Genomic DNA, 19,778 nt, shown 5'->3' on the forward strand with positions numbered 1-19,778 from the left:
AAACGGTAAAGAAAAAAAATACGCCCCCCCCCCCCCACCCTAGCCCATAAAGGCTTAGCACCCCTGCAGTTCAATTGGAAAGACACCCCGCCACTCAGTGACGTTTTACTTTTGAATTGCCGCAACATCTTTGTCGACTATGTCCCTAATTTTACGACACAGACAATTTTTTTCTTCTTCCTCAGTCACTGATTTTCTCACACCCTCATCCTGTTTGCACGGCTCCCAAGGGCGTCGTTGGGAGCTCGCTGGCAACGGATGGATGCAGCGAGGAGGCCCTGGGAGCGAAGCCGGAGCAACGGCAGGTATCTCCCACACTTCCTCGGCTATTTTTAATGCTGTCAGGCTAGCGAAGGGCCAAAAATAAGTCAAGAGGCCATTTTTATCCCGCACCATCGAGGCCACGCCCCCTTGGCTTACTCTCATGAACATGCACTGTGCCAAAAAGTTAACTAGCAAAGTGGAAAAAAAAAATCTGACTAAACAATGGATGTGTCATTCTATTGAGCATGCACGCGTGCGAGCACGCGCACACACACACACACACACACACACACACACACACACACACACACACACACACACACGCACGCACGCAGACAAAAGTCAATATCAAGGCTGAGCTATTTCTGTAGAAGGCACTATTTAGGAAGTGTAGGCCGGGTGCCAGTTGTCTCCACTATCGTCTGAGCGCTATACAAGCCTCACCTCTCTCCCTCGCTCTCTCTCTCTTTCTCTCTCAGCCACTCCTCACCCTTTTTCCACCCGACCTTCTCGCCCATCGTCAGCTCTCGCTCTCTCTCCGAGCCTACTTCTATAAGGCTATTTGTTTTTCCACCGGGTGGAAGCGCAGCGCAGGCCAGGTGAAAGCATCTCAGAGATTCTAAAGGGCGAGTGAGAGAGAGAAATAGAGAGAGAGAGGCCCCCAATCCGGCCAGCAAGGCTTGAAGTGAAGCGCGGGGCTGGAGTTTCAAACAAAGTGCCCCCCTCATTCATTATACATGCTCCTCCACTGAAAATCTCCTTCCGCAACACCATCTCTCCTCCTTTCTCTCCATCTTCTTGCTCCTCTCCATTGTCGCCCACCCCACCCCTTCCCTCCTCCGGACGAAGCATCCATAAAGTATGAATAAAATTAATGACATCATAAGCTGCACTTTGGAAAAAGGGGCATGCCTCACAGTGCTACTGTACATGAGCCAGACCAAAAGGAAAGGGGAGATAAGGCCCGGGTGCCGGAGGACTGTGCTGTAAAGTTTCACTTTCGAGGGCCACGTTAGTACCCTGAGCGGACAAGTCTTTCACAAGTGTGGGAACGGCCCAGATGACGCTGGAAAGGAACACTGGTGTGGACTTTGGCAGGTTGAAGCCTCTTGTTCGAGACGGAGAGTGCCGAGTGTTGATTCTCAGAAATGCTTAAACTCATACGAGTCGAAACCTTCGAACGTGACGTGAATTAGGGTGACGATATTGTCCATCGCAGCGGGAGAAGATTTACCGATGACTTTGTGAGACAGCGGCGGCAGAAAGGCTAAAAACTTGAGTCATTTTTCCCCCGGTGGATTCATGTGTCAACACGAGATCGTCTAAAAATACTCGATCGCGGGAACGGAGGTGGCGGCGGCGGCGCAGAGTAGACGCTTCAGATGGATGCGCGCTCGTGCACAGAGCCACCTCTGTGCGTCTGGCCGGACTTGACGCTACCGAATGACTCCGCTGTGTCGCAGGCGGGACAAAGATAAATTACAGTCAACGGGAAGAAAAATTTTGAACCGCTCTCTTTATCTCTTTTCCCGCATTTATTTATTTGTTTGATCGCGGGTGTCGTCCAAATGTGGACTACATGAAAGAGTACAGATGTTGAAAGTTGCCGCAGGAGGGCCCCTTGTGTGTCATCACCGGAGGGGGGGGGGGGGGGGGGGGGGGGGGGCGGGGGGGGGGGGTGACGCCTATTGCTCGCTGCATCTACGGACGGACTCGAGTTCTATACGATACAAGCACATCATATCTAAACAGATAAACACACCTGCGGTGGTCCAAGATAACACGTTGGCATTCTCACAAGATTTAAATTGAATGTCTCAAATAAAAATGAGCTCGTTTTGAAAAAAAAAAAAAAAAACTTTCAATCTGAACAAGCGAGCCCGTACAACTTCAATATTTACAGCGAAATGTACAAACTTTATCTAAATGTTTCCTTTGTCTTATCATGCGCACGCAATCCAAAAACTCCCTCCTCCTCTCCCTATCCAAATATTTCAAGGAGCCGGCCTCAAGCACGGCGAGAGGTGTTTCGGGTGTCTCTTTAGGTGGGCTAATGCTGACGATACCATTGTGTGGTCAGCGCGCGGCTGCCTGCGGACCACCCAGCAGGCTGCCACCGCCATCGTGACCGACAGGCCGGGCAGGAAACAGGAAACAGGAAGGAGGAGGCAGGACGTCCTGTTCACTGCGACATCACTATGGCGTCATTTAAAAAAAAAAAAAAAAAAAGGGAGGTGTGATTAACTAAGGAATATGATTTGATTTTTTTTTTCCCCTCCATTTTCCTTTTCGGCCCTCAAACTCAAACACTTTTTTGTCAGACAAGAACAGAGATGACGACGCATTTTCATTTGGAATAGACACCAGGAAGAACCTCGCAAGACTCCGGCAGAAAACAAAAACAAAGGCATAAACATTCGAACACAGACAATAAACGCACAGACACACACACACACACACACACAAGCAGCAAACACAAAGCAGCCGAAAACAAAAATCAACTTTAGAGAGAAAATATTCTAAAGTGTGTTTTACAATACAATTAAACATCAAAGGCTGATCTATTCCGCTGTGATCTTTAACACCCCAGTGAACAAGCGCACCCCCCCCCCACCACCACCTCCCACAAACACACTCAGACACACACACAAGAAGGCTGCTGAGCATCAGCGCTAATTACTAGAGAGAGAGAGAAAGAGAGACACACACACAAGACTTGGCAACATTATGCAAAAATAAGGACATTTTCAAATATTTGCATTCACCATAAACCCCGCGCGAGTGCTGTTTATTTGGATTCGCTGCATTGTATCAAGTTTTATAAGGAGGTGCAGCCAGTTTGAAGATGGAGAAAAAGATGAAAAAGTGAGGTCACGTCTAATTTCTCTAATTTCATTAGTGCAATAATAATTTCATTACGGGCATAAAAGGCTGGCTGGCCTTGTGTAACAAACTCCATAACAAGCCCTTGAGTCAGGAAGAAACTTTTCATCTGCTTCACAACAGCCAGCTGCAAATTTGCGTTTGCGTCGGTCACAATGATCTTAAGAACGACCTTTGTTGTTTCATATTTAGCTCCTGATTTTATTGCCGCGCTACCTGGTCCTCGTGATTTGATTTACTTGACTCCCCTATCACCTTCTCCTTTCAGCCAAAGGGGAATGAAGTCCAATTACGGCACTTTGAGATCTCCCGCCACATCTTGCCAAACCTGCAGTGTGCAAATGAGCGCTCTGATGATGGTTAACTGAGCAAACGCTGCAAAACCTCTTCCAAAATATTTGAAACGCCGTCGGAGAAGAGCGGCACGGGGGTACTTTAAAGCACACCAAAGGGGGCTGTTGAATTATTTGCTTATACATGAGCGCCTCTGATGTTCCTATGAAGCTAAATGTTATCATAGATCTGGTTTTCCATGAGGGGCGAATCGTGAAATGTGCATTTTTTTTCCCCCCTCTTTGGGTTTACATGTCCGTGTGATACACTTGGCATATTTTCTTCTGTTACATTTAAAAGAAAAAGACACAATTTAGGTAAAACGATGCTCGGGGTTGGGGGGAAAAAAAAAACAAAATTACCACTGTTATCAAGTATGTTAAATGCATTGCATTTGCTGATGAAACCCACACGCACACACACACACACACACACACACACACACACACACACACACACACACACACACACACACACACACACACACAGAGTTCTTCCTTGAAGTAAAGCCTCGCTGAGCCCCCAGTGTACAGCAAAGTGCCCTGACAATCGGCTCAATGCCCCGGCCAATCACAGGGCCACGTGACCCTCTAATCCCTCTATGAGAGGGGCAAGTGTGTGTTGTCATTGTTGGTTTTGTGAATCAGCGCCCAATATCCCACATGATTTGTCCGCAGGGAGAAGAGGGGAAACAAAAAGTCGGCAGGACAGTGTTAGGGTGAGTGAGCGTTAAGGGGACAGGCCATGCTTTTTGTCTATATGCGTGCGTGCGCGACCGTGTGTGTGTGTGTGTGTGTGTGTGTGTCTGTGTGTGTGTGTGTGTGTGTCTGTGTGTGTGTGTGTGTGTGTCTGTGTGTGTGTGTGTGTGTGTCTGTGTGTGTGTGTGTGTGTGTTTGTGTGTGTGTGTGTGAGTGTGTGTGTGCGCGCGTGCTTGCACGGGTTCCCTGAGATTACAGTGCTTGGTTGACAGAGTCCTCAGTGTGTAATCGTGGGTCCACATGCGAGCACTCACCTTCCTCTGAGCGGATTAAGCCAACGCTAAATCCCAAGAGAGCAACAGGCCAGACAGGACAACTTCATTGACCGTGGCCACAGGAGGGGGGCAAAGGGACTAATATTTGGCTTACACTAAAACCATTTTCACTGGAAAAGTAAAAAAAAAAAAAAAAAAAAAAGAAGAAGAAAACTTTCACAAGCTCTAAACGTATCCTGTAGAATTTGAATCAACGACATTTTAAGCACTCGAAACGCAACTTTCAGGCTGGCATGCTGTTGAAGACTTGGAAAAAGAATTTTAATTCATACTTTAAATTGAATTGCTGCAGATTATAAAAATGCGCTGTGACTCCAGCTTTCAAGAACCACATTAACGCCATTTAAAACGAAGGGTCATTGGAACAAAGAGTGTATTTGCTGTTTTCAATTAATCGTGTGTGTGTGTGTGTGTGTGTGTGTGTGTGTGTGTGTGTGTGTGTGTGTGTGTGTGTGTGTGTATAAAAACCGTGAGTGTGAACGCCACAAGGAAGTTTTACGGCTGTTTTATATTTAAACAGACTGCTTTGGGATTTTTTTTTTTTTTACATTTTAAAATGAGTGCTGTAATTTCGGGGGAAAAAAAAAAGTTTCCTAAATACAGTTTAATTTCCAATGTGCCAACGACTCAAAGTTGACAGGTTAATTATGGTAACATTATTACGACTCAGGCTGCAACAGGTTTAAGTGAACATATGAAACTTCACTTCAAATAAATGACACCAAATAGCTATTTACACTGTGTATTTAAAAAAGAAAAAAAGAAAAAAAAAGAAGTTTCACACAGTCTGAAAGGGCCAATAGTGCCTATCATCAATTTTGGTACGCTTGACCTCTGCTCTATTATCTATTCATACAATATCTTATTGTTAATTTTTAATCAAGACTGTAATTAAAAATGTTTTTGTTTTTTGATTTTTTTTGTTTTTTAAAACAGTGCACCCGTGTGTTTAAACCTGTCCAACCGTTAACCCAAGAAGCTTGCCTGCCGTGTGGTTGTCCATATTTATTCATTAGATGCACTGACAATTTTAAAAAGGTGATTCAGCTTCCTTTCAACGCTTCAGAGGACACTTCTTGAGTGTCAGTTTATTTCCACAGAAAGTCAAGCTAACTTTTAAATGCCATACTAATATGCGTCAAGTACAATCAACTTTTTTTTTTTTCAAAGTCAAATAAAGTGCCTTGAGTTATCTGTAATCGTCGAGGTGTGCGCCTGCATGTGGACACGATGAGCCTAACGCTCCAAACAGACCAGAAACAACGATTTTATCAGCCGATTGTCACCGCAACTTTAACTTTGTTGAAAGGTGCGCGCATCACGAGAGTGGATAATGTAACAAAACAAACAAACAAACAAATGACAGAAAAAAAAGAAGAAAAAAAACAACCACCCAACTATCAAAAGCGACGTACGCGCGCTCGCTTCGACTTACTTTAAAGCAGCCAGAAAACGCATCCGTCTGGGCGTCAATGTGGAAGAAAGGTTGCGAACAGCGAGGAGCAGGTCCGCCGGTGGGTCGGGCTCCGGGACCGGGCGGGACGGGACAGGACAGCACAGCACAGCACTGACAGGACGCGAGACAGCCGCTCGGTTTTAGAGGACGGACTCGGGGCCGATCGAGCGCGCACTTAAAATCCAGGAGCGCAATTTAGCAGAGGACGCCGCTGGGAGGGAAAAAAAGTCATCTACAGTACACGCTGAGAGTCTCGACAATGTCACGGAGAACTACGAGCGCCTTCTCTCTCTCTCTCTCTCTCTCTCTCTCTCTCTCTCTCTCTCTCTCTCTCTCTCTCTCTTCGCTCCCCTTCCCTCTCTCCCTCTCTCTCTCTCTCTCTCTCTCTCTAATCGCTCAGGGAGCGTGTGAGACGGCAGGGGCGCGCAGCAGAGTGTCCGTCTCGTACAGACCCGGTGGATCGGTGCCGGTGGGTGGTGAAGGTGGTGCTGGTGTACAGTGGAACGTCTGCTTTGGTCTGAGAGAGAAAGGGGGGGGGGGGGTGTTTGACTTGGTGGTCTTGTTTCTTTCTTCTCCTTCCCATTATTCGTGACAGAGTCTTTCCATGAAGGCGCTCTTTTATTTCCTCTTAGCGCGTGGCTTCTTCTTCTTCTTTTTTGTTTGAGTACTAAAAAAAAAAGGGGGCGGGATCATATTTGCCCGGAACAGGACTTTTATGAAGGAGGCACCTCGGATCTAATGGTTTGTTATAGCGCGAGCGCCCCCCCCCACCCCCACTCATCCCCAAGCCCAAGTGGACCTTTGTTGCCCCGACTTTTATTGAGCCAAGGCACATCTTTTAAATCTCAAGAAAACAAATGTGACAAAAAGTGGATTCGCAAAAGTAATGCGAATCTGACTTCATTTGAGGAGCAACTTTCAGTTTTTGTGGATCGATCTATCTATCCATCTATCTATCTATCTATGTTTCACTTCAACAAGCTGGCTGATCTCATATTGCATTGTATGGCAAAGCATGTGTTAAGATATGATTCCTCTCTGTTAGCTGGATTTGAAAGAAACAATGTAGAATGCTGACAACACACGGAAGACGGGAATTTATAAACGTAAAAAGAAAGCATTTCTCTGTTTCACCATCACTGCTTTTTTTTGGATTTGACGATAAACTCAAGTCTTGAAATGTTTTTTCGAATCAATGTCTTCAATTGAGGAGCAACTTCCTGATTTTGTGGAGCATTTTGTTTTTGCAGATTAACCCCAGGACTCTATTGCAAAACAAATACACATAATTAATATTTCAAATATTGTCAACTAGTGTACTTTTAACCTCACATGCCACACCTCCTGGGTGACATAGGACGTAGCGTAGAGTAGTTCATTTCCAGCATTCAGCTCAGTTTTGCAAGTACGATTTTCTCTCCAAAGTCCAGCAGCTTATAAATTTGCCTGCCATTTTGCTTTGCAAAGTTGGATGTACTCCATTTTAACGTGGTTCCAGCCAGACATCTGTGAAAAGTGTACTCGAGTGCACCGTATTAAACGCACAAGCCGTGTCAACCTTAGTTTAGCTTAGCAATTAGCCTGGCTTGCACTTTGTTTGCCGAAGCTCTCTAGATTTACAATCTTGTGCTCGACGCCTGTACCATTTTGACCCTGAGAGTCCAATTAGGCGTGCTCTAGTATCGTAAACGGTGCTTTTATAGAAATGCCATCTGCAGATTTTGTCAAATGTGAATCTCCGAACACAGTCCCCTCCCCCTCCCTGGTGGTCCCCGTCAAAAAAGTTCCACCTCCCGCATGGCGCCACTCATTGTGGAAGAAGGCGCTATCTCCAGATGATAAGACCTGACACAGACAGTAAGCATGGGGAATTAGCAAGCCCTTATCCTTCCAACCGCATGATTTCAAAACATCCACTCCACTGCTGTGACGATAACAATTAAAGCAGCAAGTTTGCCACTTCAGATAAGCGCCAGACAGGCATCACCATGGCTTTATGTACAAAGATGAATCCCAGATAGGTCTTGTAATAATCCCGCTCTATTATTTGAATATTATATAGCTGCCAAAGGGAAGATTTTGAATGGTTCGAGCGCGTTCCGTTCAATGCTTGTTTGGTTTGTCATCAAACCGTGTGTATAAACTTTAGGAAAATAAAACATTTCCTTTCAAGTAACACATTCAAAATCACATCGATGCGGCAGTGCTTTGCAATGTAAGAGTTGAGCATCTTCCGTTGCCATAGCCACCTATTTTAATGATTGACGTTGTTTTACAGACTTACACATACAGTGCTTACTGCACTGGCTTGAAAGTAAATTACAGGCCACAACTGCAGGAACGCCTGAGGGGGAAAAAAAATGACAATTTTGCTTACTGCTACTTAACATATTTGGTCACTACGGTCCGGGGAGCGGCTGCACAGTGCTGTCGTGGTTAGCAAGTTTGCCTCACAGTTCTAAGGACCTCGGTTTGAGTCTCAAACCTTCACACAGCCCATTATTCTGGTGGATATAGCAAATGGAGAATGCATGATGAAAAGTATGGGTGTGCAAAAAGTAAAAGAAAAAAAAATGCAGAGGTATTAATGAATTAAGTTTGATGAATTTCTAAGTGGCTTTGTGTAGCCTTCAACCTTTCTGTGTAAGTCCACCGGAGCAAAATGTTTAGATACCCTTGCACTATGATCTTAATAGCCCACCCAAACTACATCCAGTTTAAAAAAAAACAAACAAAAATAAAACAGACTTCTCTTATGAGCCTCACTTAAGTAAGTCGACACCAAGCAACGTCCTTATCTTTCCTTCCTTTCAAGTTCACCTGTGAAGCAGAAGCTTTGTGCAGCTTTCACCCAATCTAGTCAGGAGGGGTGCGCGGGGCATTGCGGCCTATCAAATCAGTTGATAAATAAATCAAGCTGTCTAATCTGCTTGACGGGTGGCCATTGCGTTTTTGTAATGCAACCTTGCTGGTGTCTGATGACTCGGGATGCCACCTTCACATCACCTGACCTTTTAATCTTTAATAGCATTTCCTCTGCCCTGCCCAGACCTACGATAACACGAGTCAACAGCAAATTTGAATCAAAGATGTCTTTATAGAGGTCCCCAAATGTATTTTTGACACTGATTCCAACAATGTATTTACTTTTTTTCCGCCCAGCACATCAGGTTTTTGAGATATTTTCATTTTTTGCTTTTAGGTTCGACCTATAAAAACTTATGCAATATGGATTTTATCATGTATTGTAATTGATAGTTAACAAAAACCTAACCCTTAATTAATCATTATTACTAAATATATGACTATATTATTGTTGTCATAGTTGTATCATGATGAAACTCTGATATGCTAAAGAAAAAAACAACAGCAGATTCAGAATGAGGTCCCTCCCCCAAAAACTTTCATCTCTGATTTGAAGAAAACAAAGAAAAACAAAAATGAAAAATGTGTCTACCAGTATAATCAATACACGTTGTCACAGGAGGGTCATGAACACAACGGCGTCAAAACAAAGACAGACACAAGCCAGAGTGCTTAGCTGCAGCTATACGGTCACTTTTTTGATGCGTGTTCTTGCAACATACCACGTTCAATGATCCTTCAAGTAACGTCTCGTAGCTTTCTTAGTCATTCATCTGAGAGCTCCTCTCAATGTTCAAAAAAAGGTTGAGATCTGCTTTGGTTGGCACCTGCAACGAGAGGCAAAGGAGCCGAGCGTGAGGAGGAGGAGGAAGAAGAAGGAGGAGTAGGAAGAGGAGGGAGTGAGAACCTGTCACTAACATGGTAATTGTTTTCATAGAAGTGTGCAGAAGCAACACCATTGGCATAGATGTGAGGGTGTGTTTGTTAGCGTGCAACACGCGTTCAAATTTGGTGGGTGCGTTTGTCGGAACACGTGAAATCTCACAAAATATTATATTATACATTCTACATTTCACTTCCATTTCTCTGGACAAGAGTACTGTGCAAAAGTCTCAGGCCACGAGTATAAAATAACGCAGCGTGATGTCACTAAATCGTCGACGAGAGACCTATGGTGAAAAACTGCAAATTAAATCTTGAGCGAAGTAAAAATAAGCAGCTGAGATAATGTGGTTGCACAAGTACGCACACCCTTGTAGCGCATGGGATAAGACAATGAACCGATCAAATTGAAGTTTATGTGAATGGGAGTCAGCACACATCTGCCGCCATTTAAAGTTCCTCTTACGGACTTATCAAACTAGCCGCACTCTTTTGTCATTCACGACAGTTACGCTGTCAGACGGCCAGATAAAATTCGTTCTGTGTCTCTGACCAGACCTTGCACAATCATTGCATGCTTCCGTCAAGATTAAGTTCATCGCCGCAGGTCTGTTGAGGGAGGCGGAACAAGTAGCTGTAGTCATGTCGACGACGGAGGCATTATGTACATGTGCGTTGTTTCTATGTTCTGAAAAGACTAAAACAAAAAAAAAGAAAGTGTGGACCCGTTTCTGGATGTTGAGGAGATGGCCATATGGATTGTCTCTTCTCCGAAAAGAACTTACTTGAGACAACACATTTGTTGAATGACACCACGTTTGCTAATCAGGTGCTAGCTTTGCAGTTAGCAAACGTAGCATGAATTGAAAAGCCAAAGAACCGATCGCAGGAAGACGTAGGACATGTCAAACTATACGACAAGACAAACAAAAATTCTGACGTGCCAGCCTTTCGTCGTCGTGGTCGTGAAGCACCGCAGACGCCTCACGACCAATCGTTGAGTATGTCACGCTACATGGGTTAGAACGCATCAAGATAACTCAAAACCGGCTGCGAGACACTACGTTTGTGCGCCACAAATCGAGCTACGTTTTTCTGAGGTTGGCATTGTTCACCCCAAATAAAGTTCAGATGATCTGGTAGGCTTTTCGTGATATTTAGGCTTTTTTTGCAGAAGCAGACAGGTTAAAGGTTACGAAATCAGTTTTCATTTACACGACGGTGAGACCTATATTTACACTTGTGTGACAAGAATCTTAGAAATTAAAGCCACATTTCGTGACATATTCAGTTAAATAATGCCGTTTTTCAGTTTTAACATACTTGCTAGCTCGGTCTTACAATTGTATGACCTTCAAGTTCAAAAATTGCCCGCTCAAATGTTTAAGCTTTGAAGATGGCAACAGTTGGACTGCAGATTATTTCCATTTCCATCACATTGTAAACTTTTACGATACATCAGTATATTTAAATGATGAAAAACAATCAAGGTGGCATTATTTATGTCAGACTGTGCAAAGAGCGAGACCTGTAGCATATTTGACTGCAGGGTGCTTTGTCGAGTCTAAACATTGTGTAATGAAAACATTAAAGAATATTACCACACGGGGCACATATTATGACTGAGATATACACACTGCACAGTTGCGTGCGAACAAATCAACTCGACTGTAGATTGAATAAACATACTTTGTGCCATTCATGTCATCCTGAGCCAAAGTCATTTATCCTAAATGGAATGTAATTACAGTATAAGTTTGCCTTCTGAAACCTTTCCTGTCCAACTCAATACATATCTGAGCCCTTGATCACACACTGTATAAATGTGATCCCTAAGCTCATTATTTAAGGCGTGAGCAAGTGCAGCTGACTGTCTCGTCAAAGTCAAATTAACAGTTTAGCAAAACAATTATGTTGATTCAAACGCGAGAGCCTGTGTTGACACACGTAAGGCGTTTAGGTAAGTGCAATTTTTGCGAGGTTTGGCATTTGCCATGAAGAAAAAGGGGGTGGTGTGCGGAGAGGGGGGGGGGGATAATTCGAGTGGACGAAACGCACACGTGTGGTTTGCAGATAGCGATCTGGCTCGGATTGGTAGTTAAGCCTCTCCTGGCAGCCACTTCACAGTGTGTGTCACACACGCAGACACACGCGCACGCAGACACACGGAAGAGCTCGCCGGGGAAAAATGTGTGTTTCTGTAAAAAGAGGTGGAAAGAAAGGAATGTCTCCCCCTCAACAAAAGATATAAACACAAACACATTTCCAGGGCGACGGAGGAACAGCACAGGCCCGTTGCAATCTGTTGTGGCTCTGGCTCACGTGAAAACACAAGCTGCCACTCACAGCAGAAGACGTCAAGCAGGCGCTGCTCTGGAGAATTAGCCGGCTATCGCTAAACACTCACTAGTTGTTATGTGTCACATGTATCTGAAAGATGCTTATCAAGTATTTACAACTTTCCATCATTCTTGTCTGTGCTCGCTCCCAGCTGACTTTGGGGAAGAGTTTGACGCCGCCTGACGTGATGACCCAACTCTTTGAGAAATACATTGCACTGCAAGCTCATCAAACTCAACTGGGTTTATTCAGAAGTGAGAGCAGAAGACTGCATTTGGTGCCAAATGGTTATTTTCAACATTGCACTCATACTGATAGCAGTATCAAGTATCAATGTTGATACGATACCTCACTACAGGTCTCTTACCTGGTGGGCAGTTTCAAATGTCCAAACTGTGATTTGTGTTGCCTTTAGAGCTTCTCATTTATTTTCCTGACATAAAAATATAAATAAATAAACGAGAGAGCCACTGCTGGTTGTGGTGAGTTGTGTTCAGGTGCACTTCTTCTTTTTGAATTGCTTTCTGTACATGCACCCATCCATTTTCAACACAGCTTACCCCATACGCTCTACCAACGCAATTATAATTATTATTTTTTTGTTTACATTACATTAGACTTGGATCTGGCAGTCAGTACTAAAGCTATAGCTAAAACCTTTTTGACAATCTCATATATGAGTATAAATGAGTCACTTTCCAAAGTGACATTTTATATTTACCTGATTAGATTTCTTTAAAAAAAAAATCTCTTCACAGTTAAGAGGAAGTAAATAAAATAATTAAAAAAGGAAACTAAATAAAGATGCATGAAATGCTTACTGGACAATTAATTAGGGTCAGGTTAGCAATTAGCAGAACCCAATAAAACCAGAGATGTCAAAAATAGATTCTTGACACAGGTGGAAATGCACAGTTTTGAATGACGTGGTGCGTGTGTGCGGCGGTCGGCGGCTTCGGTGATTCCTACTTTCCCGTAGTACCAGTCAAAACATTTTCATTACTGGATTTTGAATCCGAGGACCTTTCTGGCTCAAAGATTTCTTCTTGACTTTCCTCAGAAATTTTGACAACAACGATCTGGCGTATTGCTCCACTCAACTCACTGCTGGGTGCAAGGGAAGACCCAGATATCAACTTATAAATATATAGCAATCTTGTACTGGATCTGTGTGTGTGTTTTTTTTTTTTTTTTTGGTAGATGATCCTTCATCACACCAGTGAGCGATATCCATATTGCACGTAACATGCCACCCGCCCCCACACATCAATCCAGCAGATGTGCCTTTGTTCTTGGTGTTAGTCATTCAAAGCAATATATTAAGAATAATTTGGCTCCCCTTATTAATCAGATTTGTAATGAAAGTCAGGGAAATATCACCAGTAATTATAGTTGCAGGGATTCTTACCAGTGTGCGGCATAATTAGGTGAGCAAAGGTGACAAAAACCACTTAATTAAGTCATGTAGCCTCATACTCCAGTGGAATGTTTCATAAAACAGAAAATCACAGTTGTAAAGATTTTTTTTTTTTTTTTGGGTGCTCACAAATAAGCCTTGGTGATATAAAAGTTGCAATAAAACAAATGTGACAGGAACGATCGAAAAGCAGGAAACATACCTGAAAAAAAATAAAATCAGGGCATTATGAATATTTGCCATACAATTTATTTTGTCTTTTTGCAAGTTGGTATTTCATCGTCAATCCACGTTTAGGACAAATAGTTCTAGCAAATGACTTTACCAAAAATAGAGTCAAGTAGATGGTATGAGATGCTTTGTTCCAATAAGGTATGACTCATAGACCTTCGAAAGCGTGATTTGGCCAGTAACACAGCACTGTGCAATCATATACATATTTTTAGACAACAGAACCTCATACCGAGTCGCCTGCAGAATCACAGTAAGAAGGTCTGACCAAAGACCTCGAAGTGACCCCCTGACAGAGAGCAGCGTCAAACCTGAGACAGCGGAGGCCATTTTGCATGTGCCGCGTTTAACCAACAGCGTTCTAACTGTACACCTTTTATGCATAATGGATGAGGCACAAGCCGAACAACAAACTCTACCTTTGTTCTGCCCGACGCTCCCGTTACATCACAGGAAGAGCCCCATGGTCCTGTGACCGAGTTGACTGGCTGCACCACAACGCCACAAGGCTGGCAGGCAGGCAGCTCAAAAGCGGGCGCTTCGACACTTTTTAGAGCCTGCTCCACTGAAAGTCAGGGACCAAAATAAGCCAAAACACATCTCGGTGTTATACGGGTTACTTCTACGTCACAAAATAAGAACTGTGGCGCGACAAACGTCGCACATAATCCGTTCGAAAATGCTGGTTGACCTCCCTTGTTTGGATTGTGTAACACGGTTGCCGATAGGAGAATGAGACTCGAAATAATTTAACCAAATAACTGCACCATCTATTTTTAACCTTCTTTCGCTGTTATAAATGTGTAAAAGTCGGCCACTGTTAATCACATGCTAAAAACATTTGAAGAGCGACAAAAAAAAAAAAAAAATTCAAATTCCAGGACGACCATACCGAAACCACTATTGGCCAACCCGACATATACCTTCCAGGCATGTGGAATAGGAACCATACAAGCCACGTGGAGGTACTTAGTGAATGACAACAATTTGTTAGATGATTACAAATTGTTTGACAGCCCCGCGAAATGAAATATGAACTCCGTTCGGGCGGCGACGAAGGCAGCCATCGTAGTGAGTTGTGGCGTCAGGCCATCCGGCAAGTGTTGGGTTTCCAGAGCCTCGTCGCCTACTCCGCATTGTCTCAAAGTCGTGGTTCAAAGGTGATGCAGCCACGCCTATGCCACGGCACCCTCTACTGACGAGCCGCCGCCTCTTTTGTGCATACCGTATCGTTTCTATGTAGTGGGTCATAACAATATCGGCGCGCGGGGTATTTTCACAGCGCCGCAAATCTCAAGGCAAACCTTTGCCTGTAGCCCGAAAGCCAACAGTCCTCAGTGTTTCCACTCACTATAGTAACCATTACCCAGCAGCTCCTCCTGCAACTGTTGACCTTGACAATTAAAGATCACTCAGCATCGTGACGCTACTTCTTCCACATGCTCCACAAGCAGTTGATAGCATCTGACTGTGAGGAAATAAAAAAGAAAGAGAATACGGCGCATCCAAACCAAGCTTTGATGCGTGCGCGAGCGGAGATTTCACGTCCGCGAGCGCGCGCCGCGCGCTGGATCGCAGCAGATGAGCGGCTGCGTCTAAAGCTCTTTGTGCCTCTAGGATGGCCCCCCAACTCATTCTTATTCAGACATGATCAGAGGGGAGGCAGGCAACTGAGATTAGCTGCAGATCAAAAGAGCTGCCTCGCGCCAGCGCTTGTGTTTTGTAGATTTAGGCCGCCCCGCCGCGTTGCCGTTGTTTCATGGCGCCGGAGCGTCATACTGATATTTTTTGGCCTCGAAGGAGCTCAAGGGGGGTCGGCGGAAGGGGAGTTTGCGTGCACGAGGTTGGACGGCTGCTGGAAATGTTAAAAATGTTTAATAATAAAAAAGATAGGAGGGTAAAACAATGATACGCTATTACAGCTGGACAAAAAAAAAAAAGACACTTTCACTTATTTCCATCTAGCAAAAGTAACTGCTTCCATATGTGGGAGGGAAAAAAAGAGCTCTTCAGTGATAATTTGTTTAAAAAATTGAAATGTGCTTCTCCAGGAAAACTGCTAATTGAAGGCCTGCGTTCTATCAGAGGCCTTAACAAAATTCTTGTCAACAACAGCTAGTTATAGTGATAATTTATTTACATCAACCCTAGTCAGAACCTCACCCAGCAGATATGGATTAAATAACATTCCACTTGAGATTTGAGTCAGGTACAATTTAAGAAAAATTGAAAATGTGATTTATGAATCTGACCAGCGATGATTTCCTTTATAAGTCACACGACATAAAGAATTGTCAAAGCACAACTGAGATTCAATGACAAGGTGAGGTGACTTTCCAAAGACAGAGGCAAACGCGTAAGCAAGCCAACCTCCCTTCAGCGAGAGAAAACAAAATGTTTCCTCAACCCGTTTGCCCATCAAAGCGGCGGAATTCCGAGGGCAGAAAAGCTAATAAGGAAAGACTGAACAGTTACTGTCAACTGGGTCCAAGTTTCCGATTTCTCCTTCTCTACAGTATGTGAGAGGACAGTAAATCTTCCCAATTACAATGACCGAGGAAAAGCTGCTTGCTGACTTAACTTTGGTATTAGATCAAATCTAATGAGAAAAGAATTTCTTTCAAAACAGTGATTGAATTTTTGTAAAGATCGTACTTAACCCCTTTCAAGCACTGAAAATGATAACCTGTAACCTGATAACATGACAACTTGTCCACTGTAGTGAGCACTGTCCCTGAAAGGGTTAACCCACAATGCCATTCCAGTCAATATATTTCATTCGGGGTAGTTCAAATTCTGATGATTTCTAATGATCTCCACCAACACGTACACATGCTTTCCGAAAGCTGCTGCGTCAAAGATTTTTCTCCGAAACTCCAAACTTCATCTCAGCTTGTCCTTAAACACCAAACAAACCCTGCGATGCAAATTATTATTGATGTGTGTATCTTCTGCAATTTTACCTTGAGGAAATGAGCCATTTTGAAAGCAAACAGCATGCTGGGGCTCTTCCCCCCCCCCCCCCACACCAATAGTTCCAGACTGTGAACAGAGATGTTCTAAGCAATTACTCTTAAATGTAGCGGTAACGTAAACTGACTGTGAAGCATTAGAAACAGAGAAATAACACCATATTAAGTTACACTTTAACGCCTCCAACCATTTGTCTTACTTCAGAGGTATAAAAACCAGAGACGTTAAAAGTTTAAGACGCACTTTTCCAGGTGCCTCAGTCACCTTTTCCCTAAGTGTTTAACAGAGACTATTGGCAACAGCTGGGACGTGGCCACGCCTTCGATGGCGGAGCGTCTCTGGGGTCGGTGCGCTGTGCCAATGCAGGGAAAACTCAAAATAAACAAGAGTTGAATGTATCCTTTTGGTCTCGGTCTATAACAAAGTCATGACTCACTCAATCCAGGATGAACCGAGCAAAAACATCCATTGATATCAAAGAAAACATTTTTTTTTTAATGAGAGGCTCGAATATCAAAATAATTACCTAATCGCTTTAGGGAAGCCTTGACCCACCATGTGGGCTTAATTTGATTTGTAAGAGGGGGGGGATGGACAACTTACCCGTGCCGTTTCTTTGCTTCACCGGGAAGTTGCACCCTGCAGCACCAGCTGAGGCCCCAAAATATTCAAATAAAAAAAAAAAATTAAAAAGGACAAAAAAAAAAGGACAATTGGGAAACTACAAATACCCCAAAATGGCCCCAAAATAAATGCCCTGCATGTGGTAAAGCCAGACCAGCTGGCTTTGAATAGAAACCCCCGATTTGGGTTGTGCGGTTACCCTCGATGTCTCTCCGCATCTGAACTAAAATCAGGTGTACTTCTTTCCAGACACCCCCTCATCCCCAACGCCCCTACCAGTGTCCCTATTCAATCCACCTGCTCCTGTCAATCACGCCTTGAGTAAATTTAGCCTTCGGGGGGGATCAGTGCCAGCCCCGACCCCCACACACAAACGCCATACCTTTGTCAGCAGTGCCCATATACTGTAGCCCGGGATCACTGACCTAACAAGAATGCGACCATCGCCGGAGTGACAAACAGATGTCCCACCCCCTTTTCACCTTCACGTGTCCCAAACTTATAGATGCCATTCTTTGCATTCAGGCGCAACGTTACAATCTAGTCATTTCTTATTTGCCATTTCACTCTTGAGAAAAAAAAAATCCTGCAATTTAGATAATATATGTGGAAATCAAATTTTTGCTTTGAATTTTGTCCCCACTCTTATTATTCTGATTCTCACAGAAGTTGTGACCGGTGCCTAAAAAAAAAAAAAAAAAAAAAAAAAAAAGCAAATATAGCAAAAGATTTTGCCGGAGTTGGACAGTTGTACAGACATGGAGGAATAAGTAATTACAGTATTGTCGTATCTCACAGTCTCGAGCTCTGAGACAAGGCCAATGACGTACAGCGATGACAAGTGCTCCATGCTGAGCCTGAAGTACACTTCAAAGTGGTCTTAATGGAGCTGCAGCTCACGGATGAGCCTAAACTCCCCTAGATCCTGCCATGCCATTAGAATTAGATGAACAATGACTTCGAGTGGCTGCTCGTCTCCTCCGCCAGGGGCTTTTGATTGAAATGATGACAAATACTGTACATGTTGCTGAGCAGCATGATCAAAAGCCATCAAGAAAACACACTTGGCTAGTTCCCACAAGCTTGCACCCTGGACATCCAACCTGTGCCTGGTCCTGCCTGAACAGAGTCAAAACAAAGCGCAGTGGGTCAGCTTTTACATTCAAGAAAGTAAAAACCTACAATCTTGTCCGAAAAATGATTTATTTCAAAAAACATGAAACGTATGTTATACCAGTTCACCACACACAAAGTGAAATTAATTTGTTTGAATTTTTCAAAAAATAAAAAATATCCAGATTTCACAAATGACCAAGTTCAACATTGTTACATCCCTGTGTCGCAATTTTGTCAGCCATTTTATGTCAAACACATTCAAAGGTTTTCCTTTGAAGGGTCTCAGTCTCATTCACTAGGCTTCAGAATGATGGAGAAGACTGCCGACTTGGCAGTTGTGCAGAAAACCCATCATTGACATCCTCCACAGGGAGAAAAGATCTCAAAAAGAAATTGCAAAAGAAGCTGGATGCTCACAGAGAGCTGTCTCAAACGACATTCACAGAGTGTTAAAAAAGGAAGGAAGGAATACGTGACTGCAAAAGGTGCACAAGTGACCGGGACGACTGCAGCCTCAAGACGGTTGTCAAGGAGTGGACCGAGGCTGTTGTCAATGCATCAAGAACCAGCACATACACACGTCTGCATGACATGGACTACAGCTGTAGATGCCCATGTGTCAAGTCGCTCCTCAACCAAAACCAATGTCAGAAGCACCTGTGCTGCCCATAGCAGCAAAATATTTTGCATTCATCCATCCACTTTCTAATCCGCTTATGGTCACGAGGGTCGCGGGTGTGCTGGAGCCTATCCCAGCCATCTTTGGGCAGTAGGCGGGGGACACCCTGAACCGGTACCCAGCCAATCGCAGGGCACACATAGACAACCATTTGTGCTCACAATCACACCTGGGGACAATTTGAAGTGCACACTAAACTTGCCATGCATATTTTTAGAATGTGGGAGGAAAATGGAATACCCGGAGAAAACCCACCCAGGCACGGGGAGAACATGCAAACTACACACAGGAAGGGCAGAGCCAGAATCGAACCCTGCACCTCTGCACTGTGAGGCGTCCGTGCGAACAAGTCGTCCACTGTGCCGGCCTCAAATATTGCTTCCCCAAAGGATGCTAATTGGCGCAGTCGTCAAAATTGCGATCATTTTGCAAAGTAGCGAAATTGATTTGCGAGATCATATATTTTTCCAGCTGCCTCGCAAGGTTCAACATAACCACTATTCGACGCTAATGACCCAAGTTATCGACGCTGCCAAAATCATGAATGAATAAGCTTTCCTTTCAGAACCTGCAACGTTGAAATATGCGAATCATAAATTATCCAAGGCAACAGATTAGCCACCATTGATAGCATCTTATCTGGAGTCAAAATAACATGCAAAGTGGTAGCCGCCTATAATTG

General features: G+C 43.9%; 1 protein-coding gene across 8 annotated transcripts in view; it reads right to left on the reverse strand.

Annotated features, from left to right (window-relative positions):
* The window catches only part of mef2cb (myocyte enhancer factor 2cb), an 84,592-nt gene extending 67,106 nt beyond the window's left edge, over positions 1–17,486 (reverse strand). For 2 of the 8 annotated variants that reach the window (XM_019894601.1, XM_019894598.1), the window contains exon 1: positions 5,949–6,290. The gene's annotated coding sequence lies outside the window, so the exon portion shown is untranslated. Of the gene's footprint in view, positions 1–5,944; positions 6,291–9,556; positions 9,662–17,280 lie in introns of those variants that run through there. The other 6 variants (XM_019894603.1, XM_019894602.1, XM_019894605.1 and 3 more) reach the window with 4 other exon arrangements.
* Positions 17,487–19,778: the final 2,292 nt, after the last annotated feature.

The sequence above is a fragment of the Hippocampus comes genome, unplaced genomic scaffold, assembly GCF_001891065.2.
Source record: "Hippocampus comes isolate QL1 unplaced genomic scaffold, H_comes_QL1_v1.1 scaffold195, whole genome shotgun sequence".
Taxonomy (NCBI): domain Eukaryota; kingdom Metazoa; phylum Chordata; class Actinopteri; order Syngnathiformes; family Syngnathidae; genus Hippocampus; species Hippocampus comes.